The sequence below is a fragment of the Pristiophorus japonicus genome, chromosome 9 (assembly GCF_044704955.1).
Source record: "Pristiophorus japonicus isolate sPriJap1 chromosome 9, sPriJap1.hap1, whole genome shotgun sequence".
In the NCBI taxonomy this organism is placed as follows: domain Eukaryota; kingdom Metazoa; phylum Chordata; class Chondrichthyes; family Pristiophoridae; genus Pristiophorus; species Pristiophorus japonicus.
In genome coordinates this window covers 203,039,236-203,065,866 of record NC_091985.1, presented here as the reverse complement: position 1 = coordinate 203,065,866, position 26,631 = coordinate 203,039,236, and the positions used below count along the sequence as shown (strand labels likewise).

The following is a 26,631-nucleotide window of genomic DNA, read 5'->3' as shown; positions in this document are numbered from 1 at the left end:
TCAGTAATGCCCTATTACCTTTGTTACTCTCTCTGTCCCTTCCTGACCCATTCTGCTTATTTTTACCCAAAATCCTGCTCTGCTCTAGAGCCTTGACATGTCTCTTCTCTTGTTGCTTTTTCTCTGTATCTAAACCGTGCTGTACTTTCCTGGATCTCCCCACCCTGCCTTAATTATTTTAAAGCCCTGTTTACTGCCCTAGTTATTCGATTCGCCAGGACACTGGTTCCTGCCCAGTTCAAGTGGAGCCCATCACAAGGAAAGAGCTCCCTCTTTGCCCAGTGCTGGTGCCAGTGCGCGTAAAGCAAAATGCCTGCCTCCCACATAACCATTTGAGCCACACATTTAAAATTCTAATCTGCTTATCCCTGTAACAATTGGTGTGTGGCTTAGGTAACAATCCAGAGATTATTACCTTTGAGGTTCAGCTTTTTCATTTGGACCCCAACTCCTCCATCTCTTTCAGCAGAAACTCATTCCTAGTCCTACCGACATCGTTGGTTCCTACATGGTCGACAACAACTGGATCCTACCCTTCCCATTCCAAGTTCTGACCCTGATCTGTCCCAGGGCGGGGGCAGAGTGTGCTGTCCCTGTGGGGAGCAGTATGTTCAGTGTCTGGCCCGGAGCTGCCCCAGGGAGGGGGGCAGTGTGTAATGTCCCTGTGTGGTGCAGTATGTGCAGTGTTTGACCGGAGCTGCCCCAGGGAGGGGGCAGTATGTGATGTCCCTGTGGGGTGCAGTATGTTCAGTATCTGACCTGCGGCTGCCCCAGGGAGGGGGCAGTGTGTCAGGTCCCTGTGGGATGAGTGAGTTCAGTGTCTGACCCCGAGTTGCCCACATTTCTCATACTCTAGGGGGCAGTCACTCTCCGCACAGTCGGAGTTAGTTGGAGGGACAGCATCATCTACTGGACACCGGCGGTATTTCAAGGAACATCATGTCCGGCTCCATCCCAGAGGAATCCAAAACCAACCCGCAGATTCAATTCATTTTATTATCAATTGTTAACAAAGTTTAGCTCCATTTGTTGCAACTTCCAGTATTTGAAGAAATCCCTTTAAAAAAAAGAGTTAAGTATGGATGCAAACACAATCAGCATTATTTTTATCTGACCCTTTTCCCGTTGATTAAATGGTCAAATATCCAGAATATTAAACTCCAGCCCAGTTAGGGGTCATCAATATCAGCAGAAAGAAACCCCAACTGTCAGAATGGACACGATTCAGTCTGGGATAACAGCAGAATCCAAACCCTGCAATCACTTGTGAACTCGCTGGTGTCTTAGCAGGTAGGATGACCAAACGTATTCTTTCCCACACACGGAGCAGGTGAACAGCTTCTCCCTAGTGTGAACTCACTGGTGAACCATCAGATGGGATGATCGAGCGAATCCCTCCTCACACACAGAGCTGGTGATCGTGCTCTTCCCAAAGTGAATTCGCTGGTGAGTTCGAAGGTTGGAATAACAAGTGAATCCCTCCCCACACACGGGGCAAGTGTATGGTCTCAACCCGGTGTGAATTCGCTGGTGTGTCAACATGTCGCTTGACCGAGTGAATCGATCCCCACACATGGAGCAGATGATCAGCCTCTTCGCAGTGTGACTTTTTTTCCAGTTCAGACGGGGATCTGAATCTCTTCCCACAGTTTCTTCATGGTGTGGTTGTCCTTGTGTCGCTCCAGGTTGATCAGTTGAAGCCTCGTCCACACACAGAACACGTGTACGGTTTCTCCCCGCTGTGAATGGTGAGATGTTTTTTCATGCTGTGTAACTGGTTAAAACTCTTTCCACAGGCAGTGCACTGGAACACTCCCCCTCGGGTGTGTGCATCTCCGTGCTTTTCCAGTCACACTGAAGTTTGAAATCTGTTCCCACAGACAGAACAGACAAACATTTCTCCTTCCACATTCAAAGGCCGATGATATTCAGGTCCTGAGGAATCGAGTGACTGTGTCAGATTTTGACGTGATGTTTGGTTTGAGTTTCCCGTCTGCAAATCCTGCCCTTCTGATACCCTGGAAAAGGAGTTTACAAAAATCATTACTGTAAGTACAGGACAGAAATTCAGAACAAACAATTCTAGATTTCATGGAACATTCTTGCCTCCAGTGTTCCTCCAAAGCTCTAAATCCCCGTCCCATACACTCTCCATCCTCCCTGTCCTGAAATTCAAACACATCGAATGTCTGAAGACAGCTTATCCTCCGCACCCAGTTTTCACCACCAACTCTGGCTGGGTTCAGTTCTACACTCACTGGTGCCCCTCCCTCTCCTCCCCTGAAGGTGCTGACTCTGGCTGGGTTCAGTTCTACACTCACTGGTGCCCCTCCCTCTCCTTCCCTGAAGGTGCTGACTCTGGCTGGGTTCAGTTCTACACTCACTGGTGCCCCCCCCCCCTCTTCTCCCCTGAAGGTGCTGACTCTGGCTGGGTTCAGTTCCACACTCACTGGTGTCCCCCCCACTCTTCTCCCCTGAAGGTGCTGACTCTGGCTGGGTTCAGTTCCACACTCACTTGTGCCCCTCCCTCTCCTCCCCTGAAGGTGCTGACTCTGGCTGGGTTCACTGGGGCCCTGAAGCCTTGCCCACACATTGCTCTTTTGCAAAGATGGCCACATATGGGTGCTACAGCTCCATGAATCTCGATGGCAGCGCACAAACCTGTAGCTTTCCTTTATAAATAATAATATCTTTTATTTATATAGCACCTTTAATTTAGTACAATGTCCCAAGGTGCTTCACAACAGTGTTACAAGACGAATTAGCTCAACATCTGTTGCAGGATATTTGGAAAAGCATAATTCAGTCAAGCAGAGTCAGCATGGTTTTATGAAAGGGAAATCATGTTTGACTAATTTGCTGGAGTTCTTTGAGGATGTAATGGGCAGGGTGGAAAAAGGAGGAACCAGTGAATGTGGTGTATTTGGATTTCTGGAAGGCATTCTATAAGGTGCCGCATAAAATGAAAGTTCACGGGTTGAGGATATTATATTACCATGGATAGAGGATTGGTTAACTAATAGAAAACAGAGAGTCGGGATAAATGGATCAATTTCCAGTTGACAAACATTAACTAGTGCGGTGCCGCAGGGATTGGTGCTGGGGCCTCAACTATTTACAATCTATACCAATGATTTGGATGAAGGGACGGAGTGTAATGTTACCAAGTTTGCTGATGATAAAAAGATGGGTGGGAAAGCAAGTTGTGAGGACACACAAAATCTGCAAAAGGATATAGAAAGGCTAAGTAAGTGGGCAGGAATTTGGCAGATGGAGTATAATGTGGGAAAATGTGAGGTTGTCCAATTTGGCAGAAAAAATAAAAAAGCAAATTTTTATTTAAATGGAGAAAAATTGCAAAGTGCTGCAGTACCGAGGGACCTGGACATCCTTGTGCATGAAACACAAAAAGTTAGTACGCAGGTACAGCAAGTAATCAGGAAGGCAAATGGAATGTTGGCCTTTATTGCAAGGGGGATAGAGTATAAAAGCAGAGAGGTCCTGCTACAACTGGACAGGGTATTGGTGATGCCACACCTAGAGTACTGCATACAGTTTTGGTCTCCTTATTTAAGAAAGGATATACTTGCATTGGAGGCTGTTCAGAGAAGGTTCACTAGGTTGATTCCAGAGATGAGGGGGTTTATTATGATTATGATTATGAAGGGCCTATACTCATTGGAGTTCAGAAGAATGAGAGCTGATCTTATTGAAACATAAGATAATGAGGGGGCTCGACAAGGTGGATGCAATGAGAATATTTCCACTCATAGGGTGAATCTAGAACTAGGTGACATAGTTTCAGAATAAGGGGTTGCCCATTTAAAACTGAGGTGAAGAGTTGTAAATCTTTGGAATTCTCTGTCCAGAGAGCTGTGGTGGCTGGGTCATTAAATATATTTAAGGCGGAGATCGACAGTATTTTGAGTGATAAGGGAATAAAGGCTTATGAAGAGCGGGCAAGAAAGTGGAGATGAGTCCATGATCAGACCAGCCATATTCTTATTAAATAACGGAGCAGGCTTGAGGGGCCAAATGGCGTGCTCCTGCTCCTATTTCTTATGTTCTTATGTTCTCATTACACTGTACCAGATCTAAGATAGCCTGCTCCCTGGTCGGTTCCACAATGTACCATTTAAGGAAACTATCCCAGATACACGCTATGCTCAAGGCTACCACGGCCTATTTGGTTTGTTCAATTAATATGAGGATTAAAATTGCCCATGATTATTCCCATTCATTTTTTACAAGCCTCCATTATTTCTTGATTTATACTCCATCCAACAGTGTAGTTACTGTTAGGGGGCCTATAGACTATGCCCACCAGTGAGTATAGTATTTATTCTGTATCTGTCAGTCTCTGGTTAGCGAGTGTGGCTTTTCCTTTATACCTGTAAGTTTATGGTATGGAAGAGAGGTTTTCACTCTGTACATGTCAATTACTGGTAAGTGAGTGTGGGTTTCATTCTGTATCTTTCATTCTCTGGTATGTGAGTGTCAGATTTACACAGTCCCTGTCATTTTCTGATATGTGAGTGTGGGTTTTACCTGTGCCTGTCTATCTCTCAGTGTATGGTATGTGAGTGTGAATTTTACTCTGTATATATCAGTTTTTGTTATGAGTGTGTGGATTTCACTCTATACTTGTCAGTCTCTGGTATGTTAGTTTGCGATTCCTCTTTGCCACTGGACCAAGATCTAGCTCTGTCAAGCCCATGTGGTGGCTGGTGTGCAACGGTCACCACATGTTAAAAAAATCTACGCACAGGCATCTTCCACCCTTCAAGATATAGCTTGGGATCTGGAATATTAGGTCCTTCACTGAAAAAACTGTGAACTCATCCCTTTTTGGCGTGGAAGCAAGTCATCCTCACTTCGAGGGACTGCCTATGATGATGAATTTGCAATGCCTCTATCCCAGTCAGTTTGTTTTATGTGAATGCGAGCTGTATTCTGTACCCATCAGTTTCTGAAATGTGAGTGTGCATTTTACTCTGTCCATGACTGTTTCTACTCTGTCATTATGGGTTTTCCTCCAGCACTGTCAATTTTTGGTATTTGAGTGTTGATTTTCTTTGTGAGTGTTATTTGTCAGTGTTTGATATGTGAGTGTGGGTTGTAATCTGTATCTGTCAGTTACGTGTGTGTGTGTGTGCGCGTGCGTGCGTTTCACATTCTACCTTTCAGTCTCTGGTATATGTGTGGATTGTATCTGTAAATTTCAATCTCTGGTAGGTGAGTGTCAGTTTCAGATAAAGTGGGCTTTTGTCTGTACCTGTCTGTTTCTGGTATTTGAGTGGGGCTTCATTCTGCACCTTTCAGTTTCCCTGATGCGAGTGTGGGTTTTACTCTGTACCTGTCAGTTTCTGGTATGTGAGTGTGGGTTTTATTCTGTGCTTCCCAGTTTCTGATGTGCGAGTGTGGGTTTTATTCTGTGTTTCCCAGTTTCTGGTATGCGAGTGTGGGTTTTGTCCTGTACCTGATATTTATATGCTAAAAACTATGGGCCCAAGTTTCCACACGATAAAAAATGGGCACCCCTCTGAGCTGGGCGCCCGTTTTTCGCGCCTAAAACGGCGGCGGAAAAAAAACTCGCGATTCTGGAGAGCCCTGCAGCTCCTTGTCTGTTTGGCGCGGCGCCCAGGGGGGTGGAGCCTACACTCGCGCCGTTTTTGTAAGTGGGAGGGGGCGGGTACTATTTAAATTAGTTTTTTTCCTGTCAGCAACCCTGCGCGTGCGCGTTGTGAAGGAAACATTGGCACTCGGCCATTTTTGTAGTTCTTTGTAGCTGTTTAATTTTTGAACATTTTTTAATAAAAGCACATTGCCATCAGCACTGAGGCTTCCTGCAGCCTTCTCACTGCCTCCTTCCGGCCCGCCGAGTGGAACGGCTTCCTCCCCTCCCCCCCCCGCTGCGTTCGGTCGATCGGGCCCGCACTCCCTCGCTCCCGCCGTCGGGAACGTCTTCCTCCCCCCCCCCACACCCGCTGCGTTCGGGCAGGCGGGCCCACACTCCCTCCCTCCTGCCATCGGGAACGTCTTCCTCCCTCCCCCCCCCCCGCTGCGGGCGGGCCCGCACTCACTCCCTCCCGCCGTCGGGAACAGCTTCCTCCCCCCCCCCTCCCCGCCTCCGCTGTGGGCGGGCCCGCATTCCCTCCCTCCCGCCGTCGGGAACGTCTTCCTCCCCCCCCCCTCCCCCGCTGTGGGCAGGCCCGCACTCACTCCCTCCCGCCGTCGGGAACAGCTTCCTCCCCCCCCCCTCCCCGCCTCCGCTGTGGGCGGGCCCGCATTCCCTCCCTCCCGCCGTCGGGAACGTCTTCCTCCCCCCCCCCTCCCCCGCTGTGGGCAGGCCCGCACTCCCTCCCTCCCGCCATCGGGAATGGCTTCCTCCTCCCTCCCCCTGCCGTCGGGAACGAACGACCGAACTTGTGAGGCTGGCTGAAGCACTTTCACACAGGTAGGAAGATGGTTTATTTAATCTTTTCTTTGCTTATAAATGTTTATTCAGGTTGGATTTATTTGTATAATATTTGTATAAGTATAAATAAGGATTTATTATAGAATTTAATGAGTTCCCTTCCCCCTCCTCCCACCTTGTTCTGGACCCCTAATTTGTAACCTGCGCCTGATTTTTTAATGTGTGGAACAGGTTTTTTTCAGTTCTACAAAAATCTTCACTTGCTCCATTCTAAGTTAGTTTGGAGTACGTTTTCACTGTGGAAACTTTGAAATCAGGCGTCAGTGGCCGGACACGCCCCCTTTTGAAGAAAAAATTCTGTTCCAAAGTAGAACTGTTCTACCTGACTAGAACTGCAGAAAAAAAAAATGTGGAGAATTGCGATTTCTAAGATAGTCCGTTCTCCTAAAAATCAGGCGCAAATCATGTGCAAACTTGGGTCCTATAAGTTGATATTGTTGTTTCATTCTGCACCTTTCAGTATCTCTTGTGCGAGTGTGGATTTTACTCTGTACCTGTCAGCTTGTGTTATATGAGCAAGTGTTTTAATCAATACAATACCTCCCAGTTTCTGGTAAGGGAGTGCATATTTCAGTCTGTATCCATCACTCTCGAGGATGTATGTGTGAGTTTTATTCTTTATCTGTCAGTCTCTGGGATTTGAGTGTGGGTTTTTCTGTGTATCTGTCAGTTTTTGGTATATGGGTTTGGGTATTATCTGTATGTGTCAATCTCAGTAACATGAATGTGTATTTTTGTCTGTATCTTTCACTCTCTGGGGATGTTAGTGTGCATTTTATTCTTTATCTGCCACTCACTTTTATGTGTGTGTGGATTTTACTCTACAACTGTCATTCTCTGGGATGTGAGTGTGATCTTCACTCTGTATCTATTAGTCTTTGGTGTGAGTGTTGGTTTTACTCTGTATCTGTCAGTCTATGGTATGTGAGTGTTGGTTTTACTCTGTATCTGTCAGTCTATGGTATGTGAGTGTGGGATTCACTCTGTATCAATCAGTCTATGGTATGTGAGTGTGGATATTAATCTGTGAATGTCAGTCTCTGGGATGTGCATGTGGGTTTCCCACCTGTCAGTTGCTGTTTTGTGAATGTGTGTTTTATTCAAGTGTGAATGTGGATTTCACCCTATACCTGTCAGTCTCTTGTGTGTGAGTGTGGCACTTTTTATCTATACCTGTCTGTTTCTGTTATGAGTGGGGTTATATTCTATAGGTCACAGTTTCTATTATGCGAGTGTAGAGTTTACCACATTCTACCTGTCTGTCACTGGTATGTGAATGTGTGTATGTTTTCTGCACCTATCAGTTGCTATTATATGAATGTTGATTTCATTCTGTGCCTTTAAGTGTCTGGTACAGCTGTGGTATTGTGGGTTTGACATTGAATCAGTCAGTCACTTTCAGGTGAGTGCTGATTTTACTCTCTGTCACTCTCTGGTATGTGTTTTATTCTGTATCTGTCCGTCTCTGGGAAGTGAGTGTGGGTTTTATTCTGTATCTGTGTTTCTGATATTTGAGTAAGTGTTTTAATCAGAACCTGTAAGTTTTTTGTTATGAGTGTTATTTTCAGTCTCTGGAATGTGAGTGTGGGTATTACTCTGTATCTATCGGTCTCTGGAATGCAAAAGTGTTTTTTTTCTGTTCTTGTCAGTTTCTGGTGAGTGACTGGAGTTCTCTCTCTAACTATCTGTCTCTGGTATGCAAATGAGTGTATTTGTCTGTAGCTGTAAGGGCCTGGTTTGGGAGTGTGGGTTTCACTGTCAGTCAGTCAATCTCAGGTACTGGAAGTGATTATGATTCTCTCTCAATCTGTCATTCAATGTGTCTGAGTGTATGAATCATTATGTTTCTCTCAGTCTCTGGTACTGTTTGTGAGTGTGGGATTGATTATATATCTGTTAGACTGGTGATGTGTGTGAGTGTGGGATTGATTATGTATCTGTTAGACTGGTGATGTGAGAGAGTGTGGGATTGATTAGGTAAGTGACAATCTCTTGTACTGAGCTATTCTTGCTCTGTGTGACTGTTGGATTTGGTTCCTTCTCCACCTGCTGTAGGCGGATGATAGTTTGCGATTATCTGTGACTGTCTCAGGAGGAGGTTTGGTTCAGTCCATTTCTCTGCTTTTGTATGATAGCTGTTGGGTTTGAGAGTCAGTGTACAGACACCAGTGTGGACTGACACTGTGTCAGTGTCTATCTGTTCGTGTGCGTGAGTAAGGGAGTGAAATTGGATCTGCCTTTCAATGCGATATGATTGGACTTTGAAACAACACATTATTGTACTGCTCCAAGTGACTGTGGGATTCATAATGTAACTCTGAAAATTCGGATCACTGTGGGACTGACAGCTTCTGCTGCCTGTGACAATATGATTGAAGTCAGTTCTGTGTCTCTGCGCTCTGAGAGTGATAATGTACTTACTGTGGGTGAGAAGGAGCTGCCTGCACTGTTCCTTGTGTTCCGGGTTGAGGAAAGATCAAATTTATTCTGGCTTGGTGAAGTATTTTGCTCTGAGAATAATAATAGGAGAACACTATTAGTTATGATATGGACAGGTGATGGAGAGAATATAAAAAGAGTTATAATTAATGTGTTTGTTTATAATAAAGTAAAGTATCTGGAGAGAGGAATCTTTGTCATCTGACCTCACTGCAGTACAGTGGCACTCAGATTCACCACACCAGGTGTGTAGGACGATTCTATAGTAAGTTATCAGCATCCAGACACAACCCAAACCCAGCACTGGTCCATGAATGGGAACACCCGATTGGCACTGTCCAGGTTTATATCTGCCACTCCCATGGAACTAACTGTAAAATTCTGAATCACTTCCTGGAATATAACCACAGGTACCTGGGCTGTACAACAATTGTTCTCAGTCTATTGGAACCGAGTTTTGGACCTGTGTCATTAACAGAATGTCCCAGTGACCGGATCCTGATGTATCTGAGGGAGCGACAATGTATCTCTCGATCACCAGCAACACTGTTCTGGGAATTCAATGCACAAAAACAAAATAACCCATTTTTGAAGTGTCTCCTGTCACACTCCTCTCCTGGTGCCTGCAATAGATGCACTTTGTGACACTCCTCACATCCTCACTCTCAGGCTGTGTTTTCACTGTTCACTGTCCAAGAACAACAGACACTGAGATTGGAACTGAATCAGGAACATTAACTACTGATTTGGAGAAAGAAAGTAGCAATGATTTGAAAGAGCGAGGTGATTTACTTTCTCTGTTACCTTACACTGTCCACACACAGCCCGAGAATGGCCTCTCCCTTCCCCCATTCACTCCATGTTCCAGAACTAGTTCCTGCTCCACTCCGCCTCTTACAGACAGCCCCTGACTGCCGCTGAACTTACCCCGACTCAAAGCCCATCTGTGGACACAGTCCCAATGCGATGAGTTGCTGTAAGGAGGCTGCTGTTTGCTCCCTTACTCGGGCCCGGGATATCTCCGCTCCCTGATGTGTTCAACGATCATCAGCCGAGCACAGAGGAAACGGCAGCCACTGACAGGGCTGGAGGTGGGGAGCTCGCCTGGGCCCTTCCCGTCGATTTAAACACTGTGTGGGGAGGGGAGGAGCAGCATGTATTTAGCACATGCTCAGACCATCTTTTTGTCTCAAATTAAATTAGCAAAAATGGGATTGTTTCACAAGTTGCTTTTATCATTAATTAAATGGTCCACATTGAGAGCATGTTAGTTATCATCCGAATTACTGAAAAAACGATTGTGAGAGCCTGATACTGGGGTAAGAGTGCCTAAACTGTTTTACTCGTTCTGTCAGTCTCTGGTGTGTGTGTGTGTTTCGCTGTCAGTTTCTAATAGGCAGGTATGGGTTTTACTTGCATATTATTGTTCAGATACATGGATGTGGGTTTCATACTGTACCTGTCAGTTTCTGCTATGTGAATGTGGGATTTATTCTGTAACTCTCTGTTTCTGGTATTTGAGTGTGTGTTTTATTCTGTACCTGTCAGTTTTTGTGAAGTGATTGAGAGATTTATTCTGCACCTGTCAGTCTCTGCTATATAAGTTGGGACTTATTGTGTACCTGTCAAGTTTTGACATGTGAGTATGGGTTTTATTCTGTATCATAACAACATATGAAATAGAAACAAGAGTAGGCGATATGGCCCCTCGCGCCTGCTCCGCCATTCAATAAGATCATGGCTGATCTGATCATGGACTCAGCTCCACTTCCCCGCCCGCTCCCCATAACCCCTTATCATTGAAGAAACTGTCTATTTCTGTCTTAAACTTATTCAATGTCCCAGCTTCCACAGCTCTCTGAGGCAGCGAATTCCACAGATTTACAACCCTGAGAGAAGAAATTCTCCTCATCTCAGTTTTAAATGGGTGGCCCTTATTGTAAGATCATGCCCTCTAGCTCGAGTCTCCCCCATCAGTTGAAACATCCTCTCTGCATCCACCTTGTCAAGCCCCCTCATAATCTTATACGTTTCGATAAGATCACCTCTCATTCTTCTGAACTCCAATGAGTAGAGGCCCAACCTACTCAACCTTTCCTCATAAGTCAACCCTCTTATCCCTGGAATCAACCTAGTGAGCCTTCTCTGAACTGCCTCTAAAGCAAGTATATCCTTTTGTAAATATGGAAACCAAAACTGCATGCAGTATTCCAGGTGTGGCCTCACCAAAACCTTGTATAGCTGTGGCAAGACTTCCCTTCTTTGATACTCCATCCCCTTTGTAATAAAGGCCAAGATACCATTGGCCTTCCTGATCACTTGCTGCACCTGCATACTATCCTTTTGTGTTTCATGCACAAGTACCCCCAGGTCCCGCTGTACTGTGGCACTTTGCAATCTTTCTCCATTTAAATAATAACTTTCTCTTTGATTTTTTCTGCCAAAGTGTATAACCTCACACTTTCCAACATTATACTCCATCTGCCAAATTTTTGCCCACTCACTTAGCATGTCTATGTCTTTTTGCAGATTTTGTGTGTCCTCCTCACACATTGCTTTTCCTCCCATCTTTGTATCATCAGCAAACTTGGCTATGTTACACTCAGTCTCTTCTTCCAAGTCATTAGAATAGATTGTAAATAGTTGGGGTCCCAGCACTGAGCCCTGTGGCACCCCACTAGTTACTGGTTGCCAACCAGAGAATGAACCATTTATCCCGATTCTCTGTTCTGTTAATTAGCCAATCCTCCATCCATGCTAATATATTACCCCCAATCCCGTGAACTTTTATCTTGTGCAGTAACCTTTTATGTGGCACCTTGTCAAATGCCTTCTGAGAGTCCAAATACACCACATCCACTGTTTCCCCTTTATCCACCCTGTTCGTTACATCCTCAAAGAAATCCAGCAAATTTGTCAAAAAACGGGATGAGGTCCTACAAGACGAATTTAGGGAGCTCGGAGCTAAATTAAAAGTAGGACCTCAAAAGTATTAATCTCAGGATTGCTACCAATGCCACGTGCAAGTCAAAGTAGGAATCACAGGATAGCTCAGATGAATACGTGGCTTGAGGAGTGGTGCAGAAGGGAGGGATTCAAATTCCTGGGACTTTGAAACCGGTTCTGGGGGAGGTGGAACCAGTACAAACCGGACGGTCTGCACCTGGGCAGGATCTGAACCAATGTCCTAGGGGGCGTGCTTGCTAGTGCTGTTGGGGAGGAGTTAAACTAATATGGCAGCAGGACGGGAACCTATGCAGGGAGATGGAGGGAAGTAGAATGGGCACAGAAGCAAAAGATAGAAAGAAGAAAAGTAAAAGTGGAGGGCAGAGAAACCCAAGGCAAAAAGCAAAAAGGGCCAAATTACAACAAAATTCTAAAGGGACAAAGAGTGTTAAAAAGACAAGCCTGAAGGTTCTGTGCCTCAATGCGAGGAGTATTCGGAATAAGGTGGACGAATTAACTGCGCAGATAGCAGTTAACGGATATGATGTAATTGGCATCACGGAGACATGGCTCCAGGGTGACCAAAGGCTGGGAACTCAACATCCAAGGGTATTCAACATTTAGGAAGGATAGACAGAAAGAAAAAGGAGGTGGGGTGGCATTGCTGGTTAAAGAGGAAATTAATGCAATAGTAAGAAAGGACATTAGCCTGGATGATGTGGAATCGGTATGGGTGGAGCTGCGGAATACCAATGGGCAGAAAACACAAGTGTGAGTTGTGTACAGACCACCAAACAGTAGTAGTGAGATTGGGGACAGCATCAAACAAGAAATTAGGGATGTGTGCAATAAAGATACAGCAGTTATCATGGGCGACTTTAATCTACATATTGATTGGGCTAACCAAACTGGTAGCAATGCGGTGGAGGAGGATGTCCTGGAGTGTATTGGGGATGGTTTTCTAGACCAATGTCGAGAAATCAACTAGAGGGCTGGCCATCATAGACTGGGTGATGTGTAATGAGAAAGGGCTAATTAACAATCTTGTTGTGCGAGGCCCCTTGGGGAAGAGTGACTATAATATGGTAGAATTCTTCATTAAGATGGAGAGTGACACAGTTAATTCAGAGATTAGGGTCCTGAACTTAAGGAAAGGTAACTTTGATGGTATGAGACATGAATTGGCTAGAATAGACTGGCAAGTGATACTTAAAGGGTTGATGGTGGATAGGCAATGGCAAACATTTAAAGATCACATGGATGAACTTCAACATCCCTGTCTGGAGTAAAAATAAAATGGGGAAGGTGGCTCAACTGTGGCTAACAAGGGAAATTAAGGATAGTGTTGAATCCAAGAAAGAGACATATAAATTGGCCAGAAAAAGCAGCAAACTGAGGACTGGGAGAATTTTGTAATACAGCAGAGGAGGACAAAGGGTTTAATTAGGATGGGAAAAAGAGAGTATGAGAGGAAGCTTGCTGGGAACGTGAAAACTGACCGCAAAAGCTTCTATAGATATGTGAAAAGAAAAAGATTAGTGAAAACAAACGTAGGTCCCTTGCAGTCAGATTCGGGTCAATTTATAATGGGGAACAAAGAAATGGCGGACCAGTTAAACAAGTACTTTGGTTCTGTCTTCACGAAGGAAGACACAAATAACCTTCCGGAAATACTAGGGGACCGAGGGTCTAGTGAGAAGGAGGAACTGAAGGAAATCCTTATTAGGCGGGAAATGGTGTTAGGGAAATTGATGGGATTGAAGGCCGATAAATCCCTGGGCCCTGATAGTCTTCATCCCAGAGTACTTAAGGAAGTAGCCCTAGAAATAGTGGATGCATTGGTGATCATTTTCCATCAATCTATCGACTCTGGATAAGTTCCTTTGAACTGGAGGGTAGCTAATGTAACACCACTTTTTAAAAAAAGGAGGGAGAGAGAAAATGGATAATTATAGATTGGTTAGCCTGACATCAAAATTGGGGAAAATGTTGGAATAAATTATTAAAGATGAAATAGCAGCACATTTGGAAAGCAGTGTTGGGATCACCCCAAGTCAGCAGGGATTTATGAAAGGGAAATCATGCTTGACAAATCTTCTAGAATTTTTTTAGTATGTAACTGGTAGAGTGGACAAGGGAGAACCAGTGGATGTGGTGTATTTGGACTTTCAAAAGGCTTTTGACAAGGTCCCACACAAGAGATTGGTGTGCAAAATTAAAGCACATGGTATTGGGGGTAATGTACTGACGTGGATAGAGAACTGGTTGGCAGACAGGAAGCAGAGAGTCGGAATAAACGGGTCCTTTTCAGAATGGCAGGCAGTGACTCGTGGGATACCGCAGGGCTCAGTGCTGGGACCCCAGCTATTTACAATATATATTAATGATTTGGATGAGGGAATTGAGTGTAATATCGCCAAGTTTGCAGATGACACTAAGCTGGGTGGCAGTGTGAGCTGTGAGGAGGATGCTAAAAGGCTGCAGGGTGACTTGGACAGGTTAGGTGAGTGGGCAAACGCGAGGCAGATGCAGTATAATGTGGATAAATGTGAGGTTATCCACTTTGGTGGTAAAAACACAAAGGCAGAATATTATCTGAATGGCAGCAGATTAGGAAAAGGGGAGGTGCAGCGAGACCTGGGTGTCATGGTACATCAGTCATTGAAATTTGGCATGCAGGTACAGCAGGTGGTGAAGAAAGCAAATGGTATGTTGGCCTTCATAGCTAGGGGATTTGAGTATAGGAGCAGGGAGGTCTTACTGCAGTTGTACAGGGCCTTGGTGAGGCCTCACCTGGAATATTGTGTTCAGTTTTGGTCTCCTAATCTGAGGAAGGATATTTTTGCTATTGAGGAAGTGCAGCGACGATTCACCAGACTGCTTCCCGGGATGGCAGGACTGACATATGAGGAGGGACTGGATCGACTCGGACTGTATTCACTGGAATTTAGAAGGATGAGAGGGGATCTCGTAGAACATTTTCAATTCTGACGGGACTGGACAGGTTGGATACAGGAAGAATGTTCCCGATGTTGGGGAAGTCCAGAACCAGGGGACATAGTCTAAGGAGAAGGGCTAAGCCATTTAGGACTGAAAGGAGCAGAAACTTCTTCACTCAGAGAGAGTTGTTAACCTGTGGAATTCCCTACTGCAGAGAGTTGTTGATGTCAGTTCATTGGATATATTCAAGAGAGAGTTAGATAAGGCCCTTACGGCTAAAGGGATCAAGGGGTATAGAGAGAAAGCAAGAAAGCGGTATTGAGGTGAATGATCAGCCATGATCTTATTGAATGGTGTTGCAGGCTCGAAGGGCCGAATGGCCTACTCCTGCACCTATTTTCTATGTTTCTATGACTTTCTATATTCCATGCTGACTCTGCCTGACCGAACTTTGCTTATCCAAATGTCCTGCTACTACTTCTTTAATAATGGACTCCAACATTTTCCCAACCACAGATGTTAGGCTAACTGGTCCATTGTTTCTTGCTTTTTGTCTGCTTCCTTTTTGAAATAGGGGCGTTACATTTTCAGTTTTCCAATCTGCTGGGACCTCCGCAGAATCCAGGGAATTATGGTAAATTACAACCAATGCATCCATTATCCCTGCTGCTACTTCTCTTCAGACCCTCGGATGCAAGACATCAGGTCCAGGGGATTTATCTGCCTTTAATCCCATTACCTTACTGAGTACCATCTCCTCCCCCCTATAGCCACTTGACTATCCACTGTTGGAATATTGTTAGTGTCCTCTACCATAAAGACTGATACAAAATATTTGTTCAGAGTTTCTGCCATCTCCATGTGCCCCATTACTAATTCCCCGGTCTCGTCCTCTAAGGGACCAACATTTACCTTAACCACTCTTTTCCTTTTTATATACCTATAGAAACTCTTGCTGTCTGTTTTTATATTTTGTGCTAGTTTACTTCCATAGTCTTTCTTCTCTTTCTTAATCATTTTTTTAGTCATTCTTCGCTGGCTTTTAAAAACTTCCCAGTCTTCTGTCCTTCCACTAGTTTTGGCCACTTTGTACACCCTTGTTTTTAGTTGGATACTGTCCTTTATTTCTGTCAGTCGGTCAGTTTCTGGTATGTGTGTGTGGGTTTTATTCTGTATCTGTCAGTTTCTGGTATCTGAGTGTGGTCTTTATCTGTATCTGTCAGTTTCTGTTATGTCAGTGTGTGTTTTATCATGTACTGGTCAGTTTCCGGTAGATGAGTGTGTACGTTAACCTATATCGTCAGCTTCTGGCATGTGAATGTGGATATTGACCAGTATGTGTCAGTTTTTTGGATCAGAGTGTGGATTGCATTCTGTACCTATCAGATTCTGGCATGGGAGTATCGGGTTTAATTGGTACCTGTCAGTTTCTGATATGTGACTTTGGTTTTAATCTGCACTGGTCACTTTCTGATATCTAAGTGTGGATTGCATTCTGTACCTGTCAGTTTCTGGAATCGGGGTGTTGATTGTATTCTGTACCTGTCAGTTTCTGCTATGTGAATGTGGGTTTTATTCTGTACTTGTCAGTTCCTGCTGTGTGAGTGTAGGAATTAATATGTACCTGTCAGTTTCTGGGATGTGATTGTGTTTTTTTTGTACCTGTCAGTTTGTGGTAGATGTGCGGGGTGTCAGTTTCTGGTATCTGAGTGTGGATTTTTACCTTTATATGTCAGTTTGTGCAATGTGAATGTGGATTCATTCTGTATCTCTCAATCTGGGGTAAGTGAGTGTGTGTTTCCTCTGTACCTGTTAGCTTCTGGTATGTGAGTGTGGGTTTTATTCTGTATCTGTCAGTTTGTGGTATGTGAGTGTGGGTTTTATTCTGTATCTGTCAGTTTCTGGTATGTGAGTGTGGGTTTTATTCTGTATCTCTCATTCTGGGGTAAGTGAGTGGGTGTTTCCTCTGTACCTGTCAGTTCCTGGTATGCGAGTTGTTTTATCTTACATCTGTGAAATTTACAGATCAGAGACTACCCCAACAGACAATAGTTTTTCGCATCATATTTGATGAATGAGATTTAGAAATATTTGGAGTAGAGACGAGCTATTAGTACATGATATAAACCATAGCTGTCAGGGGTACTGTGAGTGAGTGTGGGATTCATTCTGTATCTATCAGTCAGGGGCACAGGGAGTGAGTGTGGGATTCACTCTGTATCTATCAGTCAGTGGTACAGTGAGTGAGTGTGGGATTTATTTGGTATCTGTCATAAATGCAAGTGTTTGTTGTTGCTGTAGAAATGAAACTTTTCAGTTACTTACGGTGGTTAACATTTACGCAGAAGAAAATGTCAGAAGCAGCCTCGTGGATAACCGTCGGGAAAGTGCTGTTACTGGTGAGATCACGATTTGCTCGATGCAAACTTGGCTAATAACCCTAGAGGTGATGGAAAAGAAAGCAACATTTGGGGACGTTTGAGCGAGATGAGAAAACAGAATCAGTGCGAGGAGCCCGATCAGAGAGCTGGTGGGCAAGAAGCATTGAGCTCCTGTTTACTGCCCGATGCTATTTCCAAAACAACGGGGAAGAACAGTCCCTGGATCTTGGAACTTGAGGTGGCCTTTCAGCACATGGAACCTGGAGGAAAATCATCCCTTCGAGCCTGTTGCATAAGGAACAGGAGGAGACCATTCAGTCCCTCGAGCCTGTTACATTGGAACAGGAGGATGTCATTCAGTCCCACAAGTCTGTTACATAAGGAACAGGGGGAGGCCATTCAGTCCCTTGAGCCTGTTACACTGGGACAGGAGGAGCCCATTCAGTCCCTCGAGTCTGTTACATAAGGAACAGGAGGAGGCCATTCAGTCCCTCGAGTCTGTTACACTGGAACAGGGGGAGGCCAGTCAGTCCCTCGAGTCTGTTATATTGGAACAGGAGGAAGCCATTCAGTCCTTCGAGTCTGTTACACTGGATCAGGGGAGGCCATTCAATCCCTTGAGTCTGTTACATAAGGAACAGGGGGAGGCCATTCAGTCCTTCGAGTCCGTTACATAAGGAACAGGGGGAGGCCATTCAGTCCCTCGAGTCTGTTATATTGGAACAGGAGGAATCCATTCAGTCCTTCGAGTCTGTTACATAAGGAACAGGAGGAGGCCATTCAGTCCCTCAAGCCTGATACATAAGGAACAGGAGGAGGCCATTCAGTCCCTCGAGCCTGTTACAAAAGGAACAGGAGGAGGCCATTCAGTCCCTCGAGCCTGTTACATTAGGAACAGGGGGAGGCCATTCAGTCCTTCGAGCCTGTTACATTGGAACAGGAGGAGGCCATTCAGTCCCTCGAACCTGGTGATAGGAAGGGACAATATGTATGAATATAAAGGGGCTGCAGGAGGGGTCAGAACTAAAAATCATGGTTTAAAAATGAGTATTAAAACACTTTACCTAAACACACGCAGCATTCGAAACAAAGTAAATGAGTTGATGGCACAAATCATTACAAATGGGTATAATTTGGTAGGCCATTACAGAAACGTGGTTGCAGGGTGGCCAAGACTGGGAATTAAACATACAGGGGTATCTGACAATTCAGAAAGATAGACAAGAAGGGAAAGGAGGTGGGGTAGCTCTGTTAATCAAGGATGATATCAGGGCAGTTGTGAGAGACGATATTGGCTCTAATGAACAAAATGTTGAATCATTGTGGGTGGAGATTAGAGATAGTAAGGGGAAAAAGTCACTGGTGGGTGTAGTTTATAGGCCCCCAAATAACAACTTCATGGTGGGGCAGACAATAATCAAGGGAATAATGGAGGCATGTGAAAAAGGAACGGCAGTAATCATGGGCGATTTTAACCTACATATCGATTGGTCAAATCAAATCGCACGGGGTAGCCTTGAGGAGGAATTCATAGAATGCATACGGGATTGTTTCTTCGTACAGTATGTTACAGAACCTACAAGGGAGCAAGCTATCTTAGATCTGGTCCTGTGTAATGAGACAGGAATAATAAACGATCTCCTAGGCAAAGATCCTCTCGGAATGAGTAATCACAGTATGGTTGAATTTGTAATACAGGTTGAGGGTGAGGAAGTAGTGTCTCAAACGAGCATACTATGTTTAAACAAAGGGGACTACAGTGGGAGGAGGGCAGAGTTGGCTAAAGTAGACTGGGAACACAGACTAAACGGTGGCACAATTGAGGAACAGTGGAGGACTTTTAAGGAGTTCTTTCATAGTGCTCAACAAAAATATATTCCAGTGAAAAAGAAGGGCGGTAAGAGAAGGGATAACCAGCCGTGGATAACTAAGGAAATAAAGGAGAGTATCAAGTTAAAAACCAATGCGTATAAGGTGGCCAAGGTTAGTGGGAAACTAGAAGATTGAGAAAACTTTAAATGACAGCAAAGAATGACTAAGAAAGCAATAAAGAAAGGAAAGATAGATTACGAAAGAAAACTTGCGCAAAACATAAAAACAGATAGTAAAAGCTTTTACCGATAGATAAAACGGAAAAGAGTGACTAAAGTAAATGTTGGTCCCTTAGAAGATGAGAAGGGGGATTTAATAATGGGAAATGTGGAAATGGCTGAGACCTTAAACAATTATTTTGCTTCGGTCTTCACAGTGGAAGACACAAAAATCATGCCAAAAATTGCTGGTCACAGGAATGTGGGAAGGGAGGACCTTGAGATAATCACTATCACTAGGGGGGGGGGTAGTGCTGGACAGGCTAATGGATCTCAAGGTAGACAAGTCCCCTGGTCCTGATGAAATGCATCCCAGGGTATTAAAAGAGTCGGAAGTTATAGCAGATTCATTCATTATAATCTACCAAAATTCTCTGGACTCTGGGGAGGTACCAGCAGATTGGAAAGCAGCTAATGTAACGCCTTTGTTTAAAAAAAAGAGGGCAGACAAAAGGCAGGTAACTATAGGCTGGTTCGTTTAACATCTGTGGTGAGGAAAATGCTTGAAGCTATCATTAAGGAAGAAATAGTGGGACATCTAGATAGGAATAGTGCAATCAAGCAGACGCAACATGGATTCATGAAGGGGAGATCATGTTTAACTAATTTACTGGAATTCTTTGAGGATATAATGAGCATGGTGGATAGAGGTGTACCGATGGATGTGGTGCATTTAGATTTCCAAAAGGCATTCGATAAGGTGCCACACAAAAGGTTACTGCAGGAGATAAAGGTATGCGGAGTCAGAGGAAATGTATTAGCATGGATTGAGAATTGGCTGGCTAACAGAAAGCAGAGAGTCGGGATAAATGGGTCCTTTTTGGGATGGAAATCGGTGGTTAGTGGTGTGCCACAGGGATCGGTGCTGGGACCACAACTGTTTACAATATACATAGATGACCTGGAAGAGGGGACAAAGTGTAGTGTAACAAAATTTGCAGATGACACAAAGATTAGTGGGAAAGCGGGTTGTGTAGAGGACAGAGAGGCTGCAAAGAGATTTAGATAGGTTAAGCGAATGGGCTAAGGTTTGGCAGATGGAATACAATGTTGGAAAATGTGAGGTCATCCACCTTGGAAAAAAAAAACAGTAAAAGGGAATATTATTTGAATGGGGAGAAATTACAACATGCTGCGGTGCAGAGGGACCTGGGGGTTCTTGTGCATGAAACGCTTTTAGAGTCTACCTACAAAACATAAAACATTAAACCGTGCCACCCGACCTGGGTGACACACCAGACATTTACAACGCCCTTTTTTTCCTTTTTTTTTTTGTGTTTTTCTTTTTTTGGGGGTTTTTTTTGGGCACTAAAATCACAATTTTCCAGTGCCCCCTATAAAAGGGAAGGGGACACTAAAAGCACCGGCAATTAAAACAAATTAAACTTTAAAACGTAAAATCAAATTAAAATTTGGTTGCCGGGCGTGATGATGCACTCCAGTCCCTCCGGTGCCCACCTCTCGCGGAAGGCCGCGAGCGTACCGGTGGACACCGCGTGCTCCATCTCCAAGGACACCCTGGACCGGATGCAAGAGCGGAAGAGAGGCAGGCAGTCAGGTTGAACGACCCCCTCGACCGCCCGCTGCCTGGACAGGCTGATGGCACCCTTGGCCATGCCCAGGAGCAGTCCTACGAGGAGGCCTTCGGACCTACCCGCTCCCCTCCGCACAGGGTGCCCAACGATCAGGAGAGTGGGACTGAAGTGCAACCAGAATTTCAGGAGCAGCCCCTTCAAATAATAAAACAGGGGCTGCAACCTTGTGCATTCCATAAAAACATGGAACACGGACTCTTCCAGACCGCAGAAATTGCAGGCGGCCTGGGAGTCCGTGAACCGGCTTAAAAATTTGTTGCACGGCACTGCTCCATGCACCACCCTCCAGGCCAAGTCCCCGATGAATAGTGGGAGGACCCCTGCATAGAGTGCCCTCCATCGGGGACCCCCGCCTCCTCCGGACAGCAGGATGGTACGCCATGGCGTGTCCTTGTGCATGAATCCCAAAAAAGTTAGTTTGCAGGTGCAGCAGGTAATCAGGAAGGCGAATGGAATGTTGGCCTTCATTGCGAGAGGGATGGAGTACAAAAGCAGGGAGGTCTTGCTGCAACTGTACAGGGTATTGGTGAGGCCGCACCTGGAGTACTGCATGCACTTTTGGTCACCTTACTTAAGGAAGGATATACTAGCTTTGGAGGGGGTACAGAGACGATTCACTAGGCTGATTCCGGAGATGAGGGGGTTACCTTATGGTGATAGATTGAGTAGACTGGGTCTTTACTCGTTGGAGTTCAGAAGGATGAGTGGTGATCTTATAGAAACATTTAAAATAATGAAAGGGATAGACAAAATAGAGGCAGAGAGGTTGTTTCCACTGGTCGGGGAGACTAGAACTAGGGGGCATAGCCTCAAAATACGGGGGAGCCAATTTAAAACCGAGTTGAGAAGGAATTTCTTCTCCCAGAGGGTTGTGAATCTGTGGAATTCTCTGCCCAGGGAAACAGTTGAGGCTAGCTCATTGAATGTATTCAAATTACAGATAGATAGATTTTTAACCAATAAGGGAATTAAGGGTTATGGGGAGCGGGCGGGTAAGTGGAGCAGAGTCCACGGCCAGATCAGCCATGATCTTGTTGAGTGGCGGAGCAGGCTCGAGGGGCTAGATGGCCTACTCCTGTTCCTAATTCTTATGTTCTTATGAGCCTGTTATATAAGGAACAGGGGGAGGCCATTCAGTCCCTCGAGTCTGTTACATTGGAACAGGAGGAGGCAATTCAGTCCCTCGAGTCTGTTACATAAGGAACAGGAGGAGGCCATTCAGTCCTTCGAGCCTGTTACATTGGAACTGGAGGAGGCCCATTCAATTCCTCGAGTCTGTTACATTTGGAACAGGGGGAGGCCATTCATTAGAAGTGGAGGAGGCCCATTCAGTCCTTGGATCCTGTTACACAGGAACAGTAAGCCATTCTGCCCTTCGATTCTGTTACATTAGGAACTGGAGTGGGCCTTTTAGCCCTGGAGTTTGCTTTACAGGAATAGATGGACACCATTCAGCCCCTCAAACCTGTTACAAATGAATAATAGGAGGCCATTCAGACCCTCAAGTTTGTTGCATAGAAACAGGAGGTGGGCATTCAGAACCACAGCCTTGCTATAAAGGAATTGGTGGAGGCGATGCATCGACTGGATACTGTTACAGAGGAATAGAGGAGGCCATCCATCCTCTGGAGCCTTTCACATCTGAACAGGAGGCGGCCATTCAGACTCTCAAGCATGTTGTGTAGGAACTGGAGGAGGCCATTCAGCCCACCGACAATGTTATAGGAACTAGAAGAGGCCAATAAGCCAGTCGTACATGTTATATTGCAACTGGAGGAGGCCACTCATCCCATTTAACTTATTACACAGGAACAGGAGGTGGTTGTTCAGCACTGAATGTTGTTAGACAGGAACAGGATGAGGCCATTCTTCCCCTCGAGCCTGTTACATTGGATCAGGAGGATGCCATTCAGCCCTTCCATTCTGTTATATGGGAAGAGGAAATTCAGCCTCTCTAACATTAGAAACACAAGCTGACCACTCAGCCTTTGATTCTGTGACATGGGAACAGCAGGAAGTTTTTCATCCCCTCGTGCTTCTTACATTAGGAACAGGAGAAGACCCTCAGTCCCTTGGATCTGTTACATCGGAACAGGAGTAGGTCAATTCCACCCCTCGGAACTGTTAACCAGGAACAGGAGGTGCTCATTCAGCACCTCCAGCCTGTTAGAGGAATTGGAGGAGGTCTTTCAGCCCCTCGCACATGTTATATAGGAACTGGGGGAGGATATTCAGCCCCTCAAGCATGTTAAATTAGGATCACAAGCAGGCCATTCAGCCCTTTGACCCTGTGACATGGGAACAGGAGAAGGCCGTTCAACCCTTCGAGGATATCATATAGAGACTGGAGGAGGCCATACAGCAACTCGAGCTGATTACATTAGGAACTGGAGAGGGCCATTCAGCAATTGGAGTTAGAAAGCAGTAGGAGGAAGCAATTCTGCCCCTCGGGTCTGTTACATTAGGAATAGGACAAGGGCATTCATCCCCGTGGGACTGTTTCAGGGGAACAGGAGGAGGGCATTCAGCCCCTTGAGCTTGTTACATAGGAACTGGAGGAGACTATTTAGCCCCTGGAGTCTGTTACACAGGAATAGAAGTGGCTATTCAGCCCCTGGAACCTGTTACATAAGAACTAAAGGAGACCATTCATCCCATTCTAGCCTGATACAAAGGTTCAGGGGGAGGCTATTCTGCCCCTCGACCTTGTTACATATGAACAGGAGGAAGCCATTACATCCCTCGTGTTTATTACATTAGGAACATGAGAAGACCACTCAGTATCTCCAGTCTGTTAAATTAGGAACAGGAGGTGACTATTAACCCCCTCAGGCTTGTTACACAGGAATAGGAGGAGGCCATTCAGCACCACAAACATGTTTAATTCGGATAACCTGTCTGTGTACCTGCACACTAGAGGCCCAGGGCAGAATGGGCCAGCCCACACTGTGATATGTGTGCGCATTAGATCCGTGCAGCAGAGCAGGTCTCCAGTCATCTTGGTTAACCCTTGCCACTGGATAAAGGCCGAGCTCTGTCAAGCCCGTGTGGTGGCTGATGTGCAACGGTCACCACACATTAAAACAAACCAGGCACAGGCATCTTCCACCCTTCAATTGGAGTTCAGGACTGGAATATCGGGTCCTTCATTTAAACATCTGTGAACTCATGTGGAAGCAAGTTACCCTCGTTCAAGGGACTGCTGTGATGATGACACTGTGATAGGTACCGTACCTACTGTGTTTACAAGCAGCTGGTTACACTGTTCCAAATGTCTCAGGTGGAAGAAACTTCACATTTCCGGTTCCTTCAATTCCTTGCCTGTAAGAAGAAAATGTATCTCTGATCATTCAAGAACAGGAGAGGTAGAAAAGACTAAAGTGATGAATGTAATCGTTCACTTAATATTCATTATGAACATTCACAAAGGGAAGCCAGCGATACAAACAGTGTCAGTGTCTGACTCCACTGCAGTACTGCAGCACTCAGCTTCTGCACACCAAGTGTGTTGGGCAGATTAACAGCAATTTACTGACATCCAGACACAACCCAACCCCTGCCCTGCCCTGCCCTGCTTCAGGAATGGGACTACCCGATGGAGCACGGACTTTTACACAGCTCAGATTGCTATTCCCCTCTCCCAGGGCACTAACCGTTCAACCAAAAACAAAGAGCCGCTGTTTAAAACGTGTCCTTCACATTTCTCACCCGGTGCCTGCAATAGATGCTCCTTGTATAAATCCTCAGTGTCCGGCTCTGCTTCCACCGCTCGTTGTCCAATGACAACAAACACAGTGAGACTGGAACTAAAGCAGGAACGTTCACTACTGGTTTGCAGGGAGAAAGCAGCAATGATTGTAAACAGCAGATCCTTCCCATTCTGTCTCCCTTACCCGGGACACACGCTGTCCACACACAGCCCGAGAATGGCCTCTCCCTTCCCCCACTCACTCCACGCACTGAGACCAGTTCTTGCTCCACTCCGCCTGTTACACACAGACCCCGACTCCCCCTGAACTTCCCCCGGACTCAGTGCCGATCTCTGAGCCCATCTGCGGACACGCTCCCAAAGCGATGTGCTGCTGTAAGGAGGCTGCTGCTCGCTGCCTTACCCCGGGACCTCGGTGTCTCCATTCCCGGCTGTTTAAACCATCTTCTTCCGCTCACTGAGTAAATGGCGCTCACAGGCTGGGGGGAGGGGAGGGCGCATGCGCTCTTCTGCTCACTGGAAATCGACACAGGGGGCGGAGCTTATCCCCGCATGCGCAGCTCTCTGCAATAATTCAGCCTTTAAAAATCAAAGTGAACTTTTCCCAATTTACTTTTAGCAGAATCTGAGCAAAGGAACTGGGCCTTGGGGGCAAGGACAGAGAACGTTTATCATTATCATCATCATAGGCAGTCCCTCGGAATCGAGGAAGACTTGCTTCCACTCCTGAAGTGAGTTCTTTGGTGGCTGAACAGTCCAATACGAGAGCCACAGACTGTGTCGTAGGTGGGACAGACAGTCGTTGAGGGAAGGGGTGTGTGGGACTGGTTTGTCGCATGCTCTTTCCGCTGCCTGCGCTTGATTTCTGCATGCTCTGAGCGATGAGACTTGAAGTGCTCAGCGCCCTCCCAGATGCACTTCCTCCACTTAGGGCCGTCTTTGGCCAGGGACTCCCAGGTGTCAGTTGGGATGTCGCACTTTATCAGGGAGGCTTTGAGGGTGTCCTTGTAATGTTTCCCTTGCCCACCTTTGGCTCATTTGCCATGAAGGAGCTCCGCATAGAGCACTTGCTTTGGGAGTCTCGTGTCTGGCATGTGAACTATGTGGCATGCCCAGCGGTGCTGATCGAGTGTGGTCAGTGCTTCAATGCTGGGAATGTTAGCCTGGACAAGGACGCTGATATTGGTGCACCTGTCCTCCCAGGGGATTTGTATGATCTTGCGGAGATATCATTGGTGATATTTCTCCAGCAACTTGAGGTGTCTGCTGTACATGGTCCATGCCTCTGAGCCATACAGGAGGGCAGGTATTACCACAGTCCTGTAGAACACGAGCTTGGTGGTAGACCTGAGGGCCTGGTCTTCGAACACTCTTTTCCTCAGGCGGCCGAAGGCTGCACTTACACACTGCAGGGAGTGTTGAATCTCGTCATCAATGTCTGCTTTTGTTGATACAAGGCTCCCGAGGTATGGGAAATGGTCCATGTTGTCGAGGGCTGCACCATGGATCAAGGACAGGCTGATGGAGGACCTTTGTCTTTCAGATATTTAGCGTAAGGCCCATGCTCTTGAATGCCTCAGTAACTACATCGACTATATCCTGGAGTTCAACTTCAGAATGTGTGCAGACGCAGGTGTCATTGGCATGCTGTAGCTCAACGACAGAGGTTGGGGTGATCGTGGACCTGGCCTAGAGGCGGCAAAGTTTAAGCAACTTCCCACTGTTTCTGTAATTTAGTTCCACTGCAATGGGGAGCTTGTTGACTGTGAGGTGGAGCATGGCAGCAAGGACGATTGAGAAGAGGGTTGGAGCAATGACACAGCCCTGTGTGACCCCGGTCCGGACGTGGATTGGGTCTGTAATGGATCCATTGGTAAGGATCATGGCCTGCATGTCCTTTGGAGCAGCTGAAGGATGTTGACAAACTTTTGGGAGCATCCGAAATGGAGGAGGAAGTTCCATAGACTCTCGTGGTTGACATTGACAAAGGCCTTTGTAAGGTTGAAAAAGGCCATGTAAAAGGGCTGGTGCTGCTCCCTGCATTTTTTCTGCA

At 45.8% G+C, this 26,631-nt stretch overlaps 1 long non-coding RNA gene across 2 annotated transcripts; it reads right to left on the bottom strand.

Annotated features, from left to right (window-relative positions):
* Nucleotides 1–978: 978 nt before the first annotated feature.
* LOC139273442 (uncharacterized) lies at nucleotides 979–25,059 on the bottom strand. 2 transcript variants are annotated; one of them, XR_011595105.1, is made up of 6 exons: nucleotides 24,982–25,059; nucleotides 24,104–24,190; nucleotides 17,129–17,243; nucleotides 9,845–10,047; nucleotides 8,900–8,988; nucleotides 979–2,018 (listed from the first exon to the last, which is right to left on the bottom strand). It is a non-coding gene; the product is annotated as an uncharacterized lncRNA (long non-coding RNA). The 2 variants fall into 2 exon arrangements; XR_011595104.1 differs by lacking the exon at nucleotides 9,845–10,047.
* Nucleotides 25,060–26,631: the final 1,572 nt, after the last annotated feature.